Source organism: Suricata suricatta, chromosome 2, assembly GCF_006229205.1.
Source record: "Suricata suricatta isolate VVHF042 chromosome 2, meerkat_22Aug2017_6uvM2_HiC, whole genome shotgun sequence".
Classification (NCBI taxonomy): Eukaryota; Metazoa; Chordata; class Mammalia; order Carnivora; family Herpestidae; genus Suricata; species Suricata suricatta.
In genome coordinates this window covers 182,179,058-182,198,348 of record NC_043701.1, presented here as the reverse complement: position 1 = coordinate 182,198,348, position 19,291 = coordinate 182,179,058, and the positions used below count along the sequence as shown (strand labels likewise).

Here is a 19,291-nt window from a genome sequence, read left to right as displayed (position 1 = left end):
GACATTCAGCATGCGGCAGAAATGGCTCCCTGAAATGTCAAATTATTTTACTGCAGAGCCTGTTTTAATTTCTCAGGAACGTAATCTTTCAAGCAAAGGCTTAAGTTAACTCTGAAGTTGGAGAAACATGTTTTAGAAAACCCATATGAAATCATGAAAATGTTGATTACAGGAGCTCGGGATGTATAGAGGTAGCTCATAAAAAGATGCTTGTGATAATGAGATCAGGTTAGAAATAGAGGGACCAGGGGCACCTGGGTGGCTCAGTCCTTGAGCGCCGGACTCTTGATTTCGGCTCAGGGCGTGATCTCGCAGTCATGGGATTGAGCCTCGAGTTAGGCGCCACAGTGACAGTGTGGAGCCTGCTTGAAATTCTCTCTCCCTTTGCTCCTCCCCTGCTCATGCCCCAAACAAACAAACAAGCAAACAAACATGAAACAGAAAATAAGTGCGCCAGACCCTTCTCTCTTTCCTCTTTTCCTCTGCAAGTGTCCTGGGTACTCCTTAGAAACAGGAAAACGCACCCACCCCAGCACCTTGTCTAAAAAGTCCCTGGTGGTTTCAGGTGCAAACGTACAAGTGGGGGTCTCCCTGCCCTCCCCCAAACACTCTCATCCTGTGCCAGAGGCAACTTCCTGAAGCTTCCAACTGTCACTCCCAGAATCTGAAACTCAATCAATGCCAAGCTACTAATGAGGACGAAAGGGCCTCTCCCCGCCCCCGACAGCACAGCCACACCTGCACGCGACTATAGTCCTCTGTCAGCAAAACCTGGATGGCAGGCTGCATACCGCCTCCCCCCTCCCCAGGTCGGCACTTCCTGTAAAGGGCCAGGTAGCCGATATTTTAGGCTTTGCAAACTACATAGTCTCTGCCACACATTCTTTGTGTCCTGGCGCTTGTTTGTTTGTTTGCGTGGCTTTGTGTCCAACCTTCTAGAAGCTTAGAAGCTATTCTAAGCTATTAGCTCAGGGCTGCACAGAAGCAGGCCATAGACTGGATTCGGCTCATGTGGTATTTCCAGGGGATACTGTGGTGACAAATCCAAGCTTGACCTCACCCTCAAAAAGTGGAGGAGTGTCTACCGAGTCATCTGGAAGAGCAAGTCATGCCTGCGAAGGTATAGAACAGGTTAAACCCAGAGGAGCTTCCTGGAGGGGCTAAATGCCTATGGAGGGAGTGGGGTCTTGAGGATGACCGCAGCGGGTGTGCCAGGGAAAGGATTCGGGTAGTAAAAGCTGTGTGTGCGAAGTCGGTGAGGCAGGAGAGAAATGGACTGAGTAGGCGCAGCGTGGCTGCGTGGCTGCGTGGCCGTGTGGCTCTGGGTCTGTACCGTGTAGACTGAGGCATGTGAGTGTGGCCTGAGGAAAGGCAGGATCCTGTAGGAGGTATCAGCAAACTGGGTTTAAGAGGAAGAAGGGGTTACTGAAAGGTGTTCAGCCAAGTGCCAGGGGTCACCAGCCTGGAGCTGCAGACATGGGTGGACTGGAGGGAGGCAGGGAGGGGTACAGGAGACAGAAGGTAGGGATTGTCCTTTTCCACTGACCTTGACGTTTGCCAGCCCCTTTAGGCAAATTAGAAGCCAGACAGAATGTCTGGGTGGTGGTCCCAAGACATCCCCTTACAAGAGAATCGCTTGGGGAGGGGAGGCTTCCAAAGAAGAATCAAGGAGTTCCTCTTCAATATCGACTTAGAAATGAAAAGCAAAGTTCCAGTAGTACAAAAGGGGTGTCCAAGGCCTCCGCTGGTGTGTCTGATTGCTCTTAGCCTGAACACTACACAGTTAGACACATTACCCACCCACGTCCCGTATTTCCTGCGAGTCCACCAGCCTGCGCCGTATCTGGATCTTATTGGGAATAAGAAGATGAACTGGCCGATTTTGTCTGCAAGGATTCGACAATCCAGTTAGGGAAAGGGGAAGGCAACGTAGTCAGCCCACAAGGAAGAATAAAATAAGGTCGACTGTTGGGATTAGGAAGAAAGACCAGTGGAAAGAGATAGAATGATGGATTCATGAGAAAGCAATTTCCCAAAGGCCTTGGTGCCTGACGCTGGAAAGGGTTCCTGCTTCTTCAGGGGTATTTGAGTTCCAGGCAAAGCTTCCATCTTCCGGTGCCCCTGGATGTCTCCGGAGGTGAATGAAGTGGCCTCTGTTTTGGGAAACGAGCCTTAGACGTGGTACAAATCATGGGGTAAGAGGAGATGTGGCTGGTGGGGCAGAGAACCCCCCTAACTTGAGCTGATATCTTAGTCATCTTGATTAACCTAGTTACCGATCCATCTGTTCGTATCTGAAATACAAGGTGGCTGGGGGATGAATCTCTCCTCTCTTATTCTGTTCCTTGCCACACAGCCTCTGTCCTGACTTCTGCAGTCATTAGCCGGGGCCCAGGCTGGAGAGACGAGAGCAATTCAACGATAATGACTCACATTCATTACCGAGAGATAGTAATGATTCAAGGGAAAATAATGACAAATTTCTCTTTCGCTCACACAAGGAACTTTGTGCCAAACTGGTGTTTGATGATGCTTGAAAGAAAGCAAGGGGTCATTAAAAAACTTCTCCCAATTTTGTGTTCCTATTGTATAAAAGTTTTCAAGAATCAGTTCGATGTATAATGAATAAAAATGTACAGACTTCTGGATCTCACTTGACGTGTGCGGGAATGTGCGTGATTCAGCCGAAACTTCCTCTGATTATGCTTTTGGGAAATGTTTTCTCTCTAAAATTATAGGTTTGTCAGTAGGATGCTGAACCGAGTACAGGAGAAGGACAAGGTTGATTCTGCCTCGCACTCTGCTCTTTAGAGGGCCATTTGCGACCTTCCTGGGAGAACAAAGACCCTAAAGAAAGAGGCAAATTTGATGGATGGTTGTATGGCCGGATACTTTGGGACCTTCTTGTAATTTCACCCTGTGGTCCCTGTAGGTGGTGGGCCTTACAGCAACCACGGTTTTCAGTCCCTTTGTTAGAATGAAATACTCTCTTTGTAGACTCCAGTGAGGTTGGTACAGTGCCCCCTGACTCACAGAGCCGTCAGCTGGAGAGGCAAATGCAATAGAAACACTCTGACCTCAGCTCCCTGGGGGGTTTGCCTGATGGAGGGAAGTTGGATTGGAGGGAAGAGAGAACAACCTTGAACCTGAGCGTGTCGCCCACCCCAGTGTGCCCTGTCCCCAGCACACGGCATCGCCATCAGACTGACCCTCTGGGCACAAGTCGTCGCTGTTCAGACAACCAAGAAGACGAGGAAGATTGGTTTTCAGCCAGTACAGCTGAGGAGCGCTGCCCCAAGTATTTCATATAAATTCAGTTTAAAAGAGGATTTTGTAGTTTGGACTTTTTATTTTCACTGTTTATCAACCTATCTCTAAGTAAAAACGAAGGATATTCTTCAGAGAAATGATATCAGGAGAAATCGTTTCTGAAAGTATTTTCATTTTGACTACATTTCATCCCTTCTAATTTCAAAAGAGGACAATAAAACTTGATCACTGTAAACCTTTAGAAGCTCTAAGTTCAACATTATGATTATTTTCTGTTAAATATATGAAATGTTGGCTCAAGCTGGGTCATGGTGGTGCCACTCATGGCCGCAGTGGTGAAATGGATCAAAAAGAAACAGAACAGTATTTATTTAGCATCTGATTGTCGGCTCATTACTCACACAAAATCTGAGTGTCCACGGACAGAATAAACACACTTGTGAAAATTGCCGGACCCAGTTGAAATTAAAGTAAAATAAAAATAAGAATGATGGTGGAATTAAAATATTAATTCTCTAGAAAGGTTGTCATGGGGGCGCCTGGGTGGCTCAGTCAGTTAAACGTCTGGCTTTGGCTCAGGTCATGATCTCACGGTCTGTGGGTTCGAGCCCCGCATCAGGCTCTGTGCTGACAACTAGCTCAGAGCCTGGAGCCTGCTTCGGATTCTGTGTCTCCCTCTCTCTCTGACCCTCCCGTGCTTGTGCCGTCTCTGTCTCTCAAAAAACAAAACAAAACAAAACAAAACATTAAAAATGTTGTCATGTTTCCAGCAGCAGGCTTCTCTGGTAAAGAAAGAATTCTAGCTCGGGATCTGGAATGAATAGATGCTCAGTAACGGGGGACCCAAGGTGTTTGGCAGTAGCAGAGAAGATACGGCAATGAGTCAGAAACATCTCAGCCTAGAAAAGAAAAGGAGAAGGATGGTAGGTAAGATACCATCTTCTGGATGCCAGAGACAGAGCTGTGTGCTGGGTGATGGGGAAGCACGAGTTCTAGGCTCCTTCTGCAAGAAGATGACCAACTAAAGAAGCGGATACATAAACAATTAAGTCTCAGTGTGATGGGACAGGCACACGGGGCAAAAGGGGTCACAGGGAAGTGAGTGACTGTGTCCCATTGATGGGGCAAGGGTTCCCTCAAGAAGGGGGCCCAGGAGAGGTGACCTGACATGTGATATGAACACATGGCCACCATATGATTTTGGGGACATCCAATACCTTCTGTGTATGTCATATGTCACGGAGGTGCTCTCCACCCGGACTCATGTGCTTCAAGCTTCCGGTTGTTTTTGCAGAGACCATGGCAGAGACATTGGGGGGCTTTCCAATAGGCAGATATTTTAGTGGAATGTGTTTTTGGAAGCCACAGAAAGTGCCTCTGTTGAGATGCAGAACAGAGCCACTGACTGAAATCTGAACTGAGTGACCACTCCACCTGTGGATCTAGGAAAAATAAGTAGGACTTCTGTCATGGCAGCTAAAAGACCAGGCATTGGATATTTCCAGAGACTGAGGCCAGAGCTTGGACCCCCAAGCGGTCCTTTTTGGTCACTGTGGACACATGCGTGCCAAGTTTCACAGAGACTAGAACTCGAGTTCCATAAGTCCTTTCCCTGAGAAGTTCTCCTGAGTGGTTAACCTGACTTCTTTCTCCCATTGATTGAGTATCAGCGCCATTTTGGACTTGATTTCTGGTTCTTTTTGAAATCAAGACTTTGACTAAAGTCATTCCGGTTTCACTGCATTGCTACACTCCTCTGCTCAACCGATGGAGCCTCAGTGATGGAGGTCACACCTTCACCCCCACGTCCCCTATGTCTGTTTGCCATTTCCAGACTCCTAGGTCCTTGCTTGCCTAGCTTCTGCTACCAGCAGTGCCTCCCACCCAGCTCATGTGAAGGCTCTCTACTCAATTTCCAGTGTCCAAAAGTGCCTGAGGGGTTCAGTCGGTTAAGTGTCTGACTTCTGCTCAGGTCATGATCTCACAGTCCATGAGTTTGAGCCCCACATTGGGGTCTGTGCTGACAGCTCAGAGCCTGAAGCCTCTTTCAGATTCTGTGTCTCCCTCTTTTTCTGTCCCTCCTGGCTCACACCTGTCCATGAGTTGGGGCTCCTCATAATGAAGTATTTCTTGGGCCAGACACTGCCATGGAGATGGATATAACCCTGACTCCCAAGTTCATGGCCCTCCTTGATTTACTTAATCCCTTTACTGAGTCTTCTGCAAGCTACTATTGACTACTCCCAAGTACATGCTGAGTACCCAGTCATTGTTTACGGAGAGAAGAAATATACAGACCTGTTCATCATTTTGATAAACTTTGGTCAAGCTCCTCCAATACAACAACATCAATTCAGTCAAAGAGTAGTGAATCTGCCTGGTTCTTTCTCCTCTCAACTATTTAAAAAGTAACATGACTCCAGCTTAATTAACCAGAGCTGCTGTCTACTGTTTCATGAGGCGTGTCTGACTCAATTTTAAAACACATTAATGGAGGGTTTGTTTATCCCACTATTGTCTTCCTCAGTGCACACTCGGGGTTCCTTCGAGTTGGGCCTTAAACATTTCAGTCAGATAATTTATTCAAGAAATGAAAACATGCAGAACGAGACAAGCAAACCTGTAAAGACGCGTGGAATTGTTTACCTTTCCCAAGCTGTATTCGTGGTTGACACCTCGGTTGACTGTGTGCTTCGCATGTCCTCCATCAGGTCACAGCGAGAACGTCGCGTGATCGGGGACAAACCTGGAAATCAGCCAGGTCGCCTCCAGGCCTAGAGGAAGGTGAAAGTCAGTAAGAAGGGCATATTCTTCCATTCTATAATAGCGACATCTCTGCAATAAAAATTTTAAATCAAACATTTCAATTTTCACATCAGTACTTGGTGCAGAAATCAGTATTTATTGCTTGTTGTGTATTTCTAGCTTGTTGGACAGTAAGAGGCAGATGAGGGATACATGTGCTCAAAAATTTTTTAGAAAGCCATGTCTTTTTGATTGGTAGAGGGAAAAAATGTTTGACGATCTGAACAACCACTCCTTAGGGTGGGTAGGCTACCTTTCCCCAGTGCATTAGCATGGCAAGATGGCTGACTGAGCTGAGAAATGTAAAACCTATGCACTATGTTAGCGTGGCTGGAAACAAACTTGACTCCATGTGTGAATTCTGGAAGAGCTGGCTACCTGAAGGCTTCCTAATGGCTTCTTTTTTTTTAATGTTTTATTTATTTTTGATACAGAGAGAGACAGAGCATGAGAGGGGGAGGGGCAGAGAGAGAGGGAGATATAGAATCTGAAGCAGGCTCCAGGCTCTGAGCTAGCTGTCAGCACAGAGCCTGACACGGGGCTCGAACCCACACAAATGTGAGATCTGATCTGAGCCGAAGTCAGAGGCTTAACCGACTGAGCCACCCAGGTGCCCCCCTAATGGCTTCTGAAGGACCATGAAGAAAAAGATTCTGAAGATGAGTCCAGATGGAGAGGCCAAGGGCCCCGTGATTACTTATGTCTGCCCTGGAGGTAATGAATGCAATGTATTAGCCGCCCCTGGAAGAATGAGCTCAAGAGACTTTCTGGCTCTAAAATGCTTGGATTTTTAAACTACTTTACAACTAAACAACTTTAAGTTTTGAGTTGGAAAAAGTTATTTGAAGATCCTTGACGTGGATTTTAGGTTTTAGGTGGGGCCTGATGCTTCTGCCCCTCTGTCTGATACCAGGGTCAGACCTGAGGAAGGAACCTGTCCCTGCTTTCATCTGAAATCTTGTTGATCATCCCCCAAGCCTTTAGGGACATTCATTTATCTCCCTTTGTTATTCACCATTGTATTCTTTGGTGCCTTCCTCTTTTATAAAAACTTTGTTTATTTATTTATTTATTTAGAGACAAAATGAGTGGGGGAGGGGCAGAGAGAGACAGAGAAAGAGGATCCTAAACAGGCTCCTCACTGTCAGTATAGATCCTGACTTGGATCTTGAACTCACAAACTATGAGATCATGACCTGAGCTGAAATCAAGAGTCAGATGCTCAACTGACTGACCACCCAGGGACCCTGGCCCTTTCCCTTTTAAGGCCACTTTCTCCTTAACTCCTGCATTCCCTCCTTACTTCTACCTCTCAACAGACTGACTCCATCTTTTGCTTCTCCGAGAAAATAGAGCCTCCCATGGGAACTGCCCCTGACCCCTAGCTCCTTCCTTCAAGCCTCAAAGGAAGACATGGTCTTCGTCCCCTCCGGACAAGCCCTTCCCCACTTCTGAGCAGCCTCCTTATTCCCCCCAAACTTTCTGGCTCCAGTATCAGTGCTGAAAGTCTTGTCTCTTAGATGATGAGTTCCACTTGGGACACACTGGACTTGAGGTACATGGAAGTCGTCAACATCCTGATGGTCACAAGGCAGTTCAGGATGCTCATGTTTGGAGGTCAGGAGTGATGCCAGGTGTGAAGAAGCAGGCTCAGTCACCGTGTGACCGGCCAGGAGGCAGAGAGGCAAGAGTGGCGACCCAGGGTGGGCGCAGGGAGCACGTGTAGGGGAGGCCCCAGGCGTGGGTTTCAGAGGACAGCCAGCACTCTGGGTGAGGAGGTAGAAGGGACAGGCGGTGTCCATGCTTCCTAGGACAGCCTGGTGCACCGCCTCCTTCTTTTCTGGCTGATCTGCCTTGTAAATGCTTTGCCTGCTTTCTTCATATTCTTTTTTAAAGGATCGATGCTTGGTTTTGTTGACTGCCTCTAGTGCTTTGTTTTCCTTTTCATTAGTCTTACTGCTATGATTTCTTTCCTTCTTGTTTCTTTAACGTATTTTCTCTTTTCTCATGCCTGTTGTTGAATATGTAACTCAACTACTTTTATATCCCTTGTTTTCCTAAATAAATTCATCAAAAAAATATATAAATCTAAACATTTACCTAATGACTGTCTCTTAAGAATTTTCATAATTGTTCACTTCAATTTCCCTTTTAAAAAATATTTATTTATTTATTTGACAGAGAGTGAGAGAGAGAGAGCAGGGGGAAAAGGGCAGAGAGAGAAAGAGAAAGAGAGAGAGACAGAGAGAGAGAGAGAGACAGACAGAGAGAGAGAGAGAGAGAGAGAGAAAGGGAGAATCTTAAGCAGGCTCCATGCTCAGTGCAAAGACCGACACAAGACTTGATCCCACGATCCTGGGATCACGACTTGAGCCAAAATCAAGAGTCAGAAGCTCAACCTGCTGAGCCACCCAGGCACCCCAATTTCCTTTTTAACCCATGAAAAATTTTTAAGAATTTTAAGAATTTATTTAGACATTTTTGTCTAACATATCCAGACATTTTTTAAGTGATCTTTTACTGTAGGTTTTCTAATTTAGTTGCATCATGGTCTACATGACAAAGTTCTATCATTATTGAAATTCCCCTCTGAGGTCTAGCCCATGGTTAATTTATAAAGCAACACTTGTGTAAGATGCATATCTTCATTTTTAGCATATGGTTCTATGATCTCTGCTATATCAGGTTGGGTACTTTTCAGGTTCAAGTCCATCATGTAACTAACCTGTGTGTGTGTGTCTGCTTGAGCTAGGCAGAAGTGGGTCTGATCACTTATTCTGTGGGATTGTCAAATGTGTCTTTTTCTGTCAGCTTTACTGAATTATGAGAAATTACTGTAGTTGCCTTATATTCTTTATAAATTTTTTAAAGTTTATTTGTGAGAGAGAGAGAGAGAGAGAGAGAGAGAGAGAGAGAGATTTCCAAGCAGGCTCTGCACTGTTAGTGAGGATGTGGGACTCAAACTCACTAACTATGAGACCATGACCTGAGCCGAAATCAAGAGCAGGACACTTAACTAGCGGAGCCTCCCAGGTGTCCCCTTTATAGATTCTTAAATGTGGATTTGTTTCTATGTAGCTTTCTTTTGTACATGTACCATTTATTTTCACCTAAACTCTACTTTGTATTAATGAAACCATCCTAGCTTTCTTTTGGTTAAAATGTGACCATTAAGTCTTTTGCTTTCTTCACTTTTAATTTTCTGTGAGGGTTTTTCTATGTATATTTCTTAGCAGCAGTGGTAAAAATAAATCCAGTCCTCTGTCCTTATTGGAGCAGTTTCATCTTTACCTTTATTATAATCGATCCCATATTTGGGCTTATGTCTTTATCTCACTTTGTGTTTGTTCTTGATGACTCTTTCCCAGTCTCCTTTTCTGTTATCTGATAAATCAGGTGGTAACACCCTGCTTTCTGTAAAGCACAGGCTATGAACATTTTAAACTTCACAGGCTAAGGGGCAAAAATGAGGATATTTTCTGATACTTCTTTAACAAGAAAGAAGACAGGGGCCCCTGGGTGGCTCAGTTGGTTAAGCATCCAACTTTGGCTCAGGTCATGATCTCATGGCTCATGAGTTCAAGTCCCACATCGGGCTTTGGGCTGACAGCTCAGAGCTTGGAGCCTGCTTCACATTCTGTGTCTCCCTCTCTCTCTGTGCCCTCCTCCACTCACACTGTCTCTCCTTCCTCAAAAATGAATAAACATCAAAGAGAAAACAAATCTCCCCAAAATTTTGGTGCCATTCAAATAGTAATAATAATTATAATAGAACAAAACTGATGGCAATAGCTAATAGTCTTAAACAAGTTTATTTTTTTCTGGACATAATTTGTAGGCACAATTCTTCAACTATTACGCCAAATATCCTTTAATGAATTTATCATGACTAAACGGCTTCCCTTGCCCATGTGACAAATGAGACACTTGGAAACTTACCATGTGTATTTGCATCCTTGTTTTCACCTTCTTTTAGTTTCGTGAAGAAATTCTGCTGTGCTGATATGGCCCGTTGTGAGTTTTCTAATTCTTCTGAGCATATCTGTTCTGCATGACAAAGCGCTTTGTGTAATAATTCTGTTACACGCAAAGCGTGTGTCTTTCTCTGGCATTTTTGCACAGACGCCTCACTGTGCAACTCGGTCACAGAATAATCCAACTACCGTGCCTTAAAATTGCAGCATTTGAAGTCCACTCTTATCTTCTTTTCTTGTTTTGATATACTGTGTATGCACTGGCGATGAAAAAAAGTCTTGGCATGTCTACGCAGGCAGTCCTCAAGAGGCCTCGCTGACGTTGTGGCTATGGTGGCTGTGTTTGTGTCCAATGCAGCCGCGGTCTGTGATGAGCTTTGCACACTGCCAAAGCCACATGGACAGCATGTAACCAAACGGGCGTGCTGTGTCCAATAAATCCGCAGTCACGGGTAAATTTCATGTAAGTTTCATGTGTCGTGTCATATTCTTTTTCTGTGTTCTTCTTTAACCAATGCGGGGGGGGGGGGGGACACTCCTAGCCTGTGGACTGCACAAAAAGAGGTGGTGGCCAGATATGACAAATATTTTGGAATTTCCTGCCATCTGCAATGTTTTTGTTCCTTCTATGCTATTACGAAGCTATAGATTATATCTCTATTAATTTAGTGATTTCTCTTAATTTTAAAATTGTATCTACTAAAGTATATTTTATAGTAAAGAGGTGTTAGTCATAGTTTAATGTTTTTAAAGAGCCTGACTACTGAGTTGTGTTTCTGGCAATGAAGTCCAAACGTTGGTCATGTTTCTGTCCTGTGTTCCATCTCAGGAATGGGACACAATGGATTCAGTTCTCAAGAGCCGAGCTTGAGGACCACAGACACTGAAATTCGCAGCCACCTCTGTCTGTTACAGGACAGGCAAGTGCAGATGACAGGAAGACGGTGGACTATGAAGTTAGATACGTGTGGCTTTCAACCTTGGTCTCCCGCCCCATCCGCTCTGGGTGAGTCCCTAGTGCTCTCCAAGCCTTAGTTTTCTCATTTGTATAGCTAACTTAACAATGCCTCCCCTGCCTGTGAGCCCTCAGTAGGCATGGTGGCTATGATGCCCCTACTCATGCAGATCTTGATCGCAGGTCACGACCATGAACTTCACTCCAGCCCCGGGCCATTTCATCTCAGCGGGGCTCATTTCAACTCCAGGTCTGTGCGTGCTTAAATTCCAAAGCCTGGCTCTAACTTGAGCTCTTCTGTGGAGATTTCACTCAGTCTATTGTGTGGTAGCATTTATGAAGCATTTGATTTGGTCACCTCTAAACAGAACGTCTCTATTTCACACCAGCCCCAGAACTGTCAGGTTTGGGGACAGCCTGGTCCAGCAGGTGGTGACCTGGGCGAGCTAGCTCAGCAAAGGCTCGTCACTCACACTCACTTATGCTGACAGTTCTTTTGACTAAGGATGCCCCATTAGGCCATCAAGGACGCTTTGAGGTTGCCGTATGAAGGAGCCCATGTGAAACCTGAGACCAAGAGTGGGGTGCCTCCTAAGAGGTCAGAAGAATGTGGTAACATCCATCTTACTTACTGAAAATGTACGACTTTTTCCTGTTATAAATCTCATTTTAATTTTGTGCCTGCTCTAAATGCATAAATATTGTTAGGTATACTAACAGAGTTGTGCACTCAGACCCTGGAAATGAAAAAAATATTCCTGGCAATGATGAGAAAGAAATCTTGTTAATAGAAAAAGTGTCATTGATGTGGATTTCTTATGTTTCTTTCGTTATCCTCCATTCATTATAGATACCAGCTGGAGCCCTGCAGAAAAATTAAAGCAATAGTAAGTGACCAAAAAAAAAATAGGTTAGGGGCAATAAATCTCTTAAGAACTGCACAAAAGAGGTTAAAAAGAATGAACTTCCAGTGATAAAATAAGTTACGGGTTGTGACGTCAGCATGGTGGTTGTAGTTAACGATGCTGGATTTGTACATTTGCAAGTTGCTAAGACAGGATATCGTAAAAGTTCTCATCGCAAGAGAAAATGTTTGCTAACTATATGAAATGATGGATGGCAACCAGACTTATCACGATCATTTCAAAACACACACAAATATGGGATCATTATGTTGTACACCTGAAACTACATGCCAGTGTCACGTCAATAAAAGAATTTTATGACAAATGATTGTCTAAAAGTTTTTCCTTCCTTCCTTTTTTAAATAACTTCTTTCTTAGGTTGTGCTGATTAATGTGACCAATTGTTTTTATTTTTTTCAATTGTTTTTAAAATTCCCCAATTAAAATATATGATGTGATTTATTCTTTTTAACAGGAATTTAAAAATTAAGAAAAATCAAAGAAGGCACTGTAATAAAGCAATGAAACAGTCCTGACTGACTCAGGATTACAAAAAGAAAAGAAAACCCACCATCAAGAATTAAGCACCATAGTTTTCAAGAATCCTGAAACAGAAACCTTCCATTAAAGTATTAATTCTACTCACTCCCAAAGTCCATCTTCTGCTACGCCGACCTGCCCTGGGGCTTCCTGGAGTAAAGTGGACCCGACGAAGTGAGGTCCTGTCAGAGGGAGCAGCTTGTTTGGGTCAGGGGCAGAAGTTAATGTCCGCCTCGGGCAGAGCCGAGTCACTGGTGCATGCTCATGTGCGGGCCACAGTGATGGATTGCTGGAACGGATTAGGGGCCAGGAGACCGGCGGACCTCTGCACACTTCTAGGAGTAGGGAGTGAAAATTATCTAGTGCACATGCATTCTTTACCTCCCCGCATCTTTCAGTCTCATGAAGCCCAGACTCTGCGGAAGGAACCCAGAAGCACGGTGCAACTCCTGCTCTTCAATCCTTCGTTCCACCTCGCTCAGCTGGACAAGGGAAACAGTGAGCGGTTTCTGGGGAGAGCAGAGGTGAAAGGGAAGAGCGGCCTGGAAAATGCCTGGGCATCCCTGGGAAATATGGAAGCAGCCCTCAGATAAAGGACCATGCGGCTAACCTCTGATCAAGGTGTGGCCACCCAGTGTCAGCTCTCTTCTCTGGAACATCATTTGTGTTGCTCTGAGAGCTTCCGTGATCCAAGAGGGAAGCTGGTGTGGACTAGCCAGACTACTGGCATCATACAATCTCTGAACGTTCCTACCCACTGTCCCCCAGCTCCGTGCCTCCTCTCACACAGCCCCTCCAGCACAGCTCACTCTGCACAATGGCAGGTGTCCCCAGGGCACTGTCTCAGTCATCTTTGTATCCAGAGGGCCCAGAAGAAGGCCCGACCCTATGTAGGGAGGAATCAGGCTGATCACAGGGGGTGGGGGGTGGGCAGAGTCCACGATGGGAGGGAGGGTGCATGGAAAGCTTAGGGCACACCTACACTCTCTCACATGCACATTCATTCATTCACTCAACATTCAACTGCTACCACTGGGGTTCTCTACTGGGGTTATTCCTGTGAAATAAAGCAGGCTGGCTGCTCTCCACATAGACCACAGTCTGCGGGTGTGTGGTGCAGATCTTCCAGGGGCTGCGTGAGCATGTAACTTTGACTTTGAATGCCAGGGCAAGAGTCCTGAAAAGTGGGGTCTCTCTGGGGCCTGAATGATGAATTAGGAGGCAGAGAAGTCAGGGGCAGAGGGCCGCTAGGCTCCTTCTGACACCCTTCAGTATGATCTGTATTCTCTGGGAAATAAGTCACTGAATAGGTCAGAGCCCCAGTTTCCATATAAGGACAATGGGGAGAAGAACACTTATTACCTTCACTGGATCGTCATCAAGGCTTCATGAGATCATGTCCGTTAAGCAGCTAACAGACTCCTTGTCACTTTGGTATTCAGTCGATGTCTGGGGGACAGATGGGTGATTCTTAGGGGTTACAGAATGCCTCAATGACTCAGCAGTTCAATATGCTTGGTGTTAAATCAGGGACACAATTCTGATTTTTTAAATGAAAATCCAATTTAATATACCTTTCATTTGCGCTCTGTGAGCTGAGTGAAACTAAAAATATTTCACATTCTTTTGTATTCAGCTGCCGATGATAGCCGATCAAGGAAATAAGTCAACCTATTGTAGGTGCCAGGAAATTTGCCTTGAATAACGTTGTTTAGAAAGTTTTATATTAGATTAAAAGAGGAAGCGTTCCCAAAATTTCAACTGATGGATGCAGGGATGTGCGAAAGGAATTCATACCCAGGAGCCCTGAGGAAGGGCCAGCGCCGGTCACCATGCCTGCTGCTTTCTGTCACTATCAGACCACAGATCTTCTAGTAAGAGCACAGGTTTTATGCTGAGGCTCCTAATAGATGCTGCAGAGAAGGGAGCAAACTGGACTGGCTCCAGCTGGGACAGGGCTCAACTCCAGCCTCAGTCACCATCAAGTTATGCAGTGAGGAGTAAGCAAACACAGCCTGAGCTGGCACAGTGTGGAAGACACAGTGAGGTGTATTTAAAGACCAACTGCCCTAATTGTGTGTTCACAAATGCGACAGCTTATTCACTTGGTCATAAAGTGGTCGTTTTGAAGCCGGATCACCAAGACCGGGGCTGTAACTGCTCCCTAATCTCTGTCTCCAGAAGGAGACTCTGTGAGGGCAGCAAAGGGCCCGGGTTATTCGCTGAAGGGATTCATGCAAAGCCCGGTACGTATTTGGCACCCGAAAATTTATTTATTGAAATCATTGCGTTTTATTAGGATACGGAACTTGGCCCCTGTTGCGTTCTGTGACATTTGCACGTGTTCCTCTCCATCTGAAGTCAAATCCTGGATACAAGCATGGTGTTCTCACAGTATCCGTTGGAAACACTATGCCTTTGTCTATCAAGGTTCTGTACGGTCTTCTGTGGCTCTTCGCTAGAGCACCGTAGCCAGAGCATGGCAGTGTGCTGTAGGGATGCGGGCAGTGTGCTGTAGGGATGCGTGCAGTATGTGTGTGTGTGAAGGTGCCTTTCTGGCCATAGGAAGATTGGATGCCTATCAAGAGTCCTTTTTAGCTCGCGTTAAATGAGCTTCTGGAGACCACTTAGCCCACTGACTCAGCTTTTCTATCAGCAAAAACGGCGATGAACTTCAGTTTCCTTCTTCACTGAAGAGTTATAATAATTACCGTAATGTTATCTCCCTGAATGAAAAATGCCTCTTGACTGCAGTGGATACACTTAGGAAATTAAAGATTGAAAGTGGAACATTTATACCCCAGGGCAGCATTGCTAACACCCAAAACTGGTTTCCCTCATAAATGAACATACTCAATATTTAATCAATATGTGAAATGTATACCCATATCTTAAAATCCAGTGCTCACTTTTTAAAACACTAGTTACCACAGTTTTAAAAAATGTTTTTGTTTTTAATGTTTATTTATTTTTGAGAACATAAGTGGGGGAGGGGCAGAGAGAAAAGGAGACACAGAATCCAAAGCAGGCTCCAGGCTCTGAGCTGTCAGCACAGAGCCCGACGCAGGGATTGAACTCAGGGACTTCAAGATCATGACCTAGGCCAACGTCAGATGCTTCACTGAGTGAGTCACCCGGGAACCCTAGTTACTACATTTTTAAAAGTACTTTTAAATATTTTTGAGCCTTCATCACAAATTATTCTTTGTGGGGGATTCCTCTTTGCCCATGGCTAATATTTTTCCAGAGGAAATTACAATTTATTTTGTCATTATGCTTCTTGGTTTTCCATCCTTCCACTATTGTTTGGCAATGGAAATAAAAATCCCAATGACGATATACTGGCAATTTTAATTGACTTTCTCTTCCAAAATTTGAAACACATGGTTTCTATATTTGAACTACTTATTCAGACTAGAAACCGAGTATTCCACTGACATTCCATCCATGTGGCTAGAACATCAGGCAGTGATACTCCTTCCATAAAGACTTGCAATTATTTTGAAAGTATTTTGGAATTTTCCACAGGCTTCATTACTGTAAAGACACCAAAGGGGAGGGGAGAAGGGGCCTGAGCCCCTGGATAGAGCTTCAGGTCCCCGGGTGAGGGGATCCTCTGGCCTGCTGGCAGCGGTTGGCCCCTACAGGAACGGGAGCTGGCCCTTCAGTTGTCCGTGGGCAGCTTCCTTTCAGAACTATGGTCAAGGTCAACGGGTCCTGACCAGAAGAAGTATTTAATTATAAACGGATTCTAAGCTGTTCTGCTCTGTTTACTTATTGTGACTTCAGCACACAGTCCTTTTCTCTGGGATGACGTTTCCTTGGGATCATAAGAGGTGCCTCTGGGGATGCCTGAGTGGCTCAGTCGGTTAAGTGTCCAACCTCGGCTCAGGTCATGATCTCACGGTGCGTGAGCCCCGAGTCGTGTTCTGCGCTGCCGATGTGGAGCGGACTTGGGATTCTTTCTCTCTGTCCCTCCCTGACTCATGCTTTCTCTCTCTTAAAATAAATAAATAAAAAGTGGCTCTCTTGGCTCTGAAGCTGATGGGACTATATTTTGGGCGGCTGCCCACCCGGCCCCTGATGTGAAAATGCATCCAGACACACGGGCTGTCACCCAGGGAAGGGGGGCCCTGATCTCTAAATGTCTCACGCTGCAAGACTCATTTTAAATGATGCATTTCTCACAGAAATTGCATCTATTTGATTATACAATTACCTACTGATAGTATAAAGCTTGAATAGATGAACACATTTCAAATACCAAAAACTGGTTTTTAATCAAACTAAAAACTGAAAACTATTTTTGAAAAGTTTTAACAGAAACCCATTATTGGAAGGAAAATAATCAGCTTGACACCCATTTCCAGCAGTCAGGCAACTAGGTGTGATATGCAAATTTTACGTAGGAAATTGTGTATCAGTTTTCTGAAAGCTCCCCCTACGATCAAATTGTTCATTGTATTTTTCCAATGTTGTCAAACTTCTAAAAAAAGCTTTTGATTTTTTTTATTTTTATTTTGAAAGAGAGAAAGACAGGGAGAGAGAGAGAGAGAGAAAGAGAGGCTCAGAGTGCGAGCAGGGGAGGGGCAGAGAGAGAGGGAGACACAGAATCTGAAGACAGGCTCCAGGCTCTGAGCTGTCAGCACAGAGCCTGACACAGGGTTGGAACTCACAAACTGTGAGATCATGACCTGAGCCGAAGTCGGACGCCCAACCGACTGAGCCCCCCAGGTTCCCCGTCAAACATTTTTTTTTCAATTCTTTCTTTCTAAATTTCCTGCAAACTCCGTCTCTGGTGGGGTTAGTTGGGAATAGTGGTAGAACTCTTCTAATGGGGGAAACAACATGTACATTCCAGTTTCATACACTGGCGGTTTTTCTCAGCATCTTGGTTTATTAAAATAGGCTGGAGATAAAATTCTCCAATTTCTAAGATAAGGATTTTCTTTCTCTTTCCTGGTCATCTTTAAGTCTATTACATTCGGGGAGTGTTTCTGGCATGGGCTGTAGGTCTGGTTGAACCACAAGATGGCAAACAGAAGGAGCATGCTGCTCACCTTCTCCCAGCGGCAGCGAGCTGCCCGCCATGCCAAGGAGTTAGCCCGTTTGTGGCTGCCACCGGGGAGGCTCAGGGAGACGCGACCCAGGGTCCAAATTCACCCCAGCTCTTGCTGTGTCCTATCCATGTCCCTAACCTCTGCCTTCTCCCCCTCCCTCTCCCCCTGCCCACACCCACACACCACTGTTCACCAGGACTCTGTTGCCAGTCCAGTCCAAGAACTAGTCCAAGTGCAGCCCTCCCATCCAGTGCCAGAGGCAGCTAGGGGCCAGCACTGCGACTCTGAATTACACCTGCCAGCCAGGTGGAGGCAGGGGAGGAGGGAGGAGGGCTGGCTCTCTGAATTACACCTGCCAGCCAGGTGGAGGCAGGGGAGGAGGGAGGAGGGCTGGCTCTCTGAATTACACCTGCCAGCCAGGTGGAGGCAGGGGAGGAGGGAGGAGGGCTGGCTCGCTAATCCAAAGCCCTCCTCCCAAGTTAAGTCCTCTCTCCTGGTCCTTTTCCAACCAGCCTGGGCTCAGGGAGAGAGAGTGCGCCTGCCAAGCGCCCATAGTGCCTGGAGGTTCTGAAATGATTGGCGTCCCCAGGCTGCCAGGAACTGGGCAAGGGCCTAAGTTGCCTAAGTTTGGTACCGAGGCCAAGAGTTCTCCTCCCAATGGCTGCAGGCTCCAAAGAGAACCTTCTGGGTAAACAGGAACTGGGGGAGTGGGCTTACATTTACATGGAGGCTGCGGCTCCTCTCTGTAGGAGCTCACTGGGCCCAAAGTGGGAGATGGGGAGCCCGTGTGAGTGGGGTTGGGAGCAAACTGGAACCCATCCCGTGACTCTGGGGTGCTGGGCACTGCTCCTGCCGCCCCTGAGGCACCTGGTCCTCCGACAAGGTCAGTGAGGGCCCCGCACCACCGGGGAAAGGCGCTGGCATCACTGGCCTGCGGGCCCTGACAGGGAGCCCTCCTCCCTTCCATCGCTGGCAGCTGCAGCCACTAGGAAGTCCCTCCTACACGCGTCCCAGTCCCCTCCCTGCCACAATGCTGGTGACCATGAAGTGAAGCTACCTGGCCCCATGGGGGCAGAGGGGGGCTGCCAAGAACCCCCTGCCCCCTTCCCTAAAACCCGGAAGGAAGGCCCTGAGCCGCCAGGGGGACCAGGCTGGGCTGGAGGAGGAAATGGGCCCCAGGCAGACTGTGGGCCACCCTCCCACAAGCACCTCGAGGGATCTTTGAAGTGGCCAGGCTCCCCTCCAAAAAGCTGGAGCTGAGTGCCAGCCTGTCCCCCCGTTAAGGTGGATCCCGGGAAAGCATAGTTTTGAGGCCCAGACCAGCTGGAAGACCGGAGGGGGCGGCCCATTTGCTCCATCTGGTCTCCGTGAGGGTGAGGCAGGACAGGTGGGCCACAGCTCAGTCTGTTCTTGGAGGCGGCTCCGGGGGCTGGGGGGCCGGGCTCTGCGCTCCCCCGTCGGCACCGACTCTGCGGAGCTCCGCACCTCCGCCCAGCACTGGGTTCGGTCCGGCCTCCCGTCAAACCTCGGTCCCCTCGCGACTGTAGACGAAGCGGTCCAGGCGCAAGCCGGTGGCCGCGGTCGGATGTCCCACGCCGAAGCCGGGGGCCTGGGGCCCGGGGGCGGCGACCGTCGTCGGTCTCCCGAAAGAGAAGTCTCCCGCCAGGCCCGCGGGGAAGGCACCCAGGCCGCCGGCCAGGGCACCCATGGCCGAGGCGAAACCCGACAGGCAGGCGGCGGCCTCGGGCGCAGGCGGGGACGGCGGGGCCTGCGGGTCCGGGG

The 19,291-nt window shown here is 46.9% G+C and overlaps 1 long non-coding RNA gene across 2 annotated transcripts; it reads left to right on the top strand.

The window, feature by feature from the left end:
- The first annotated feature begins 983 nt into the window (after positions 1-983).
- On the top strand, positions 984-12,599 carry LOC115273969. 2 transcript variants are annotated; one of them, XR_003901025.1, is made up of 3 exons: positions 984-1,120; positions 10,879-11,055; positions 12,385-12,599. It is a non-coding gene; the product is annotated as an uncharacterized LOC115273969 (long non-coding RNA). The 2 variants fall into 2 exon arrangements; XR_003901026.1 differs by lacking the exon at positions 12,385-12,599 and adding an exon at positions 11,188-11,250.
- The last annotated feature ends 6,692 nt before the right edge of the window (positions 12,600-19,291 follow it).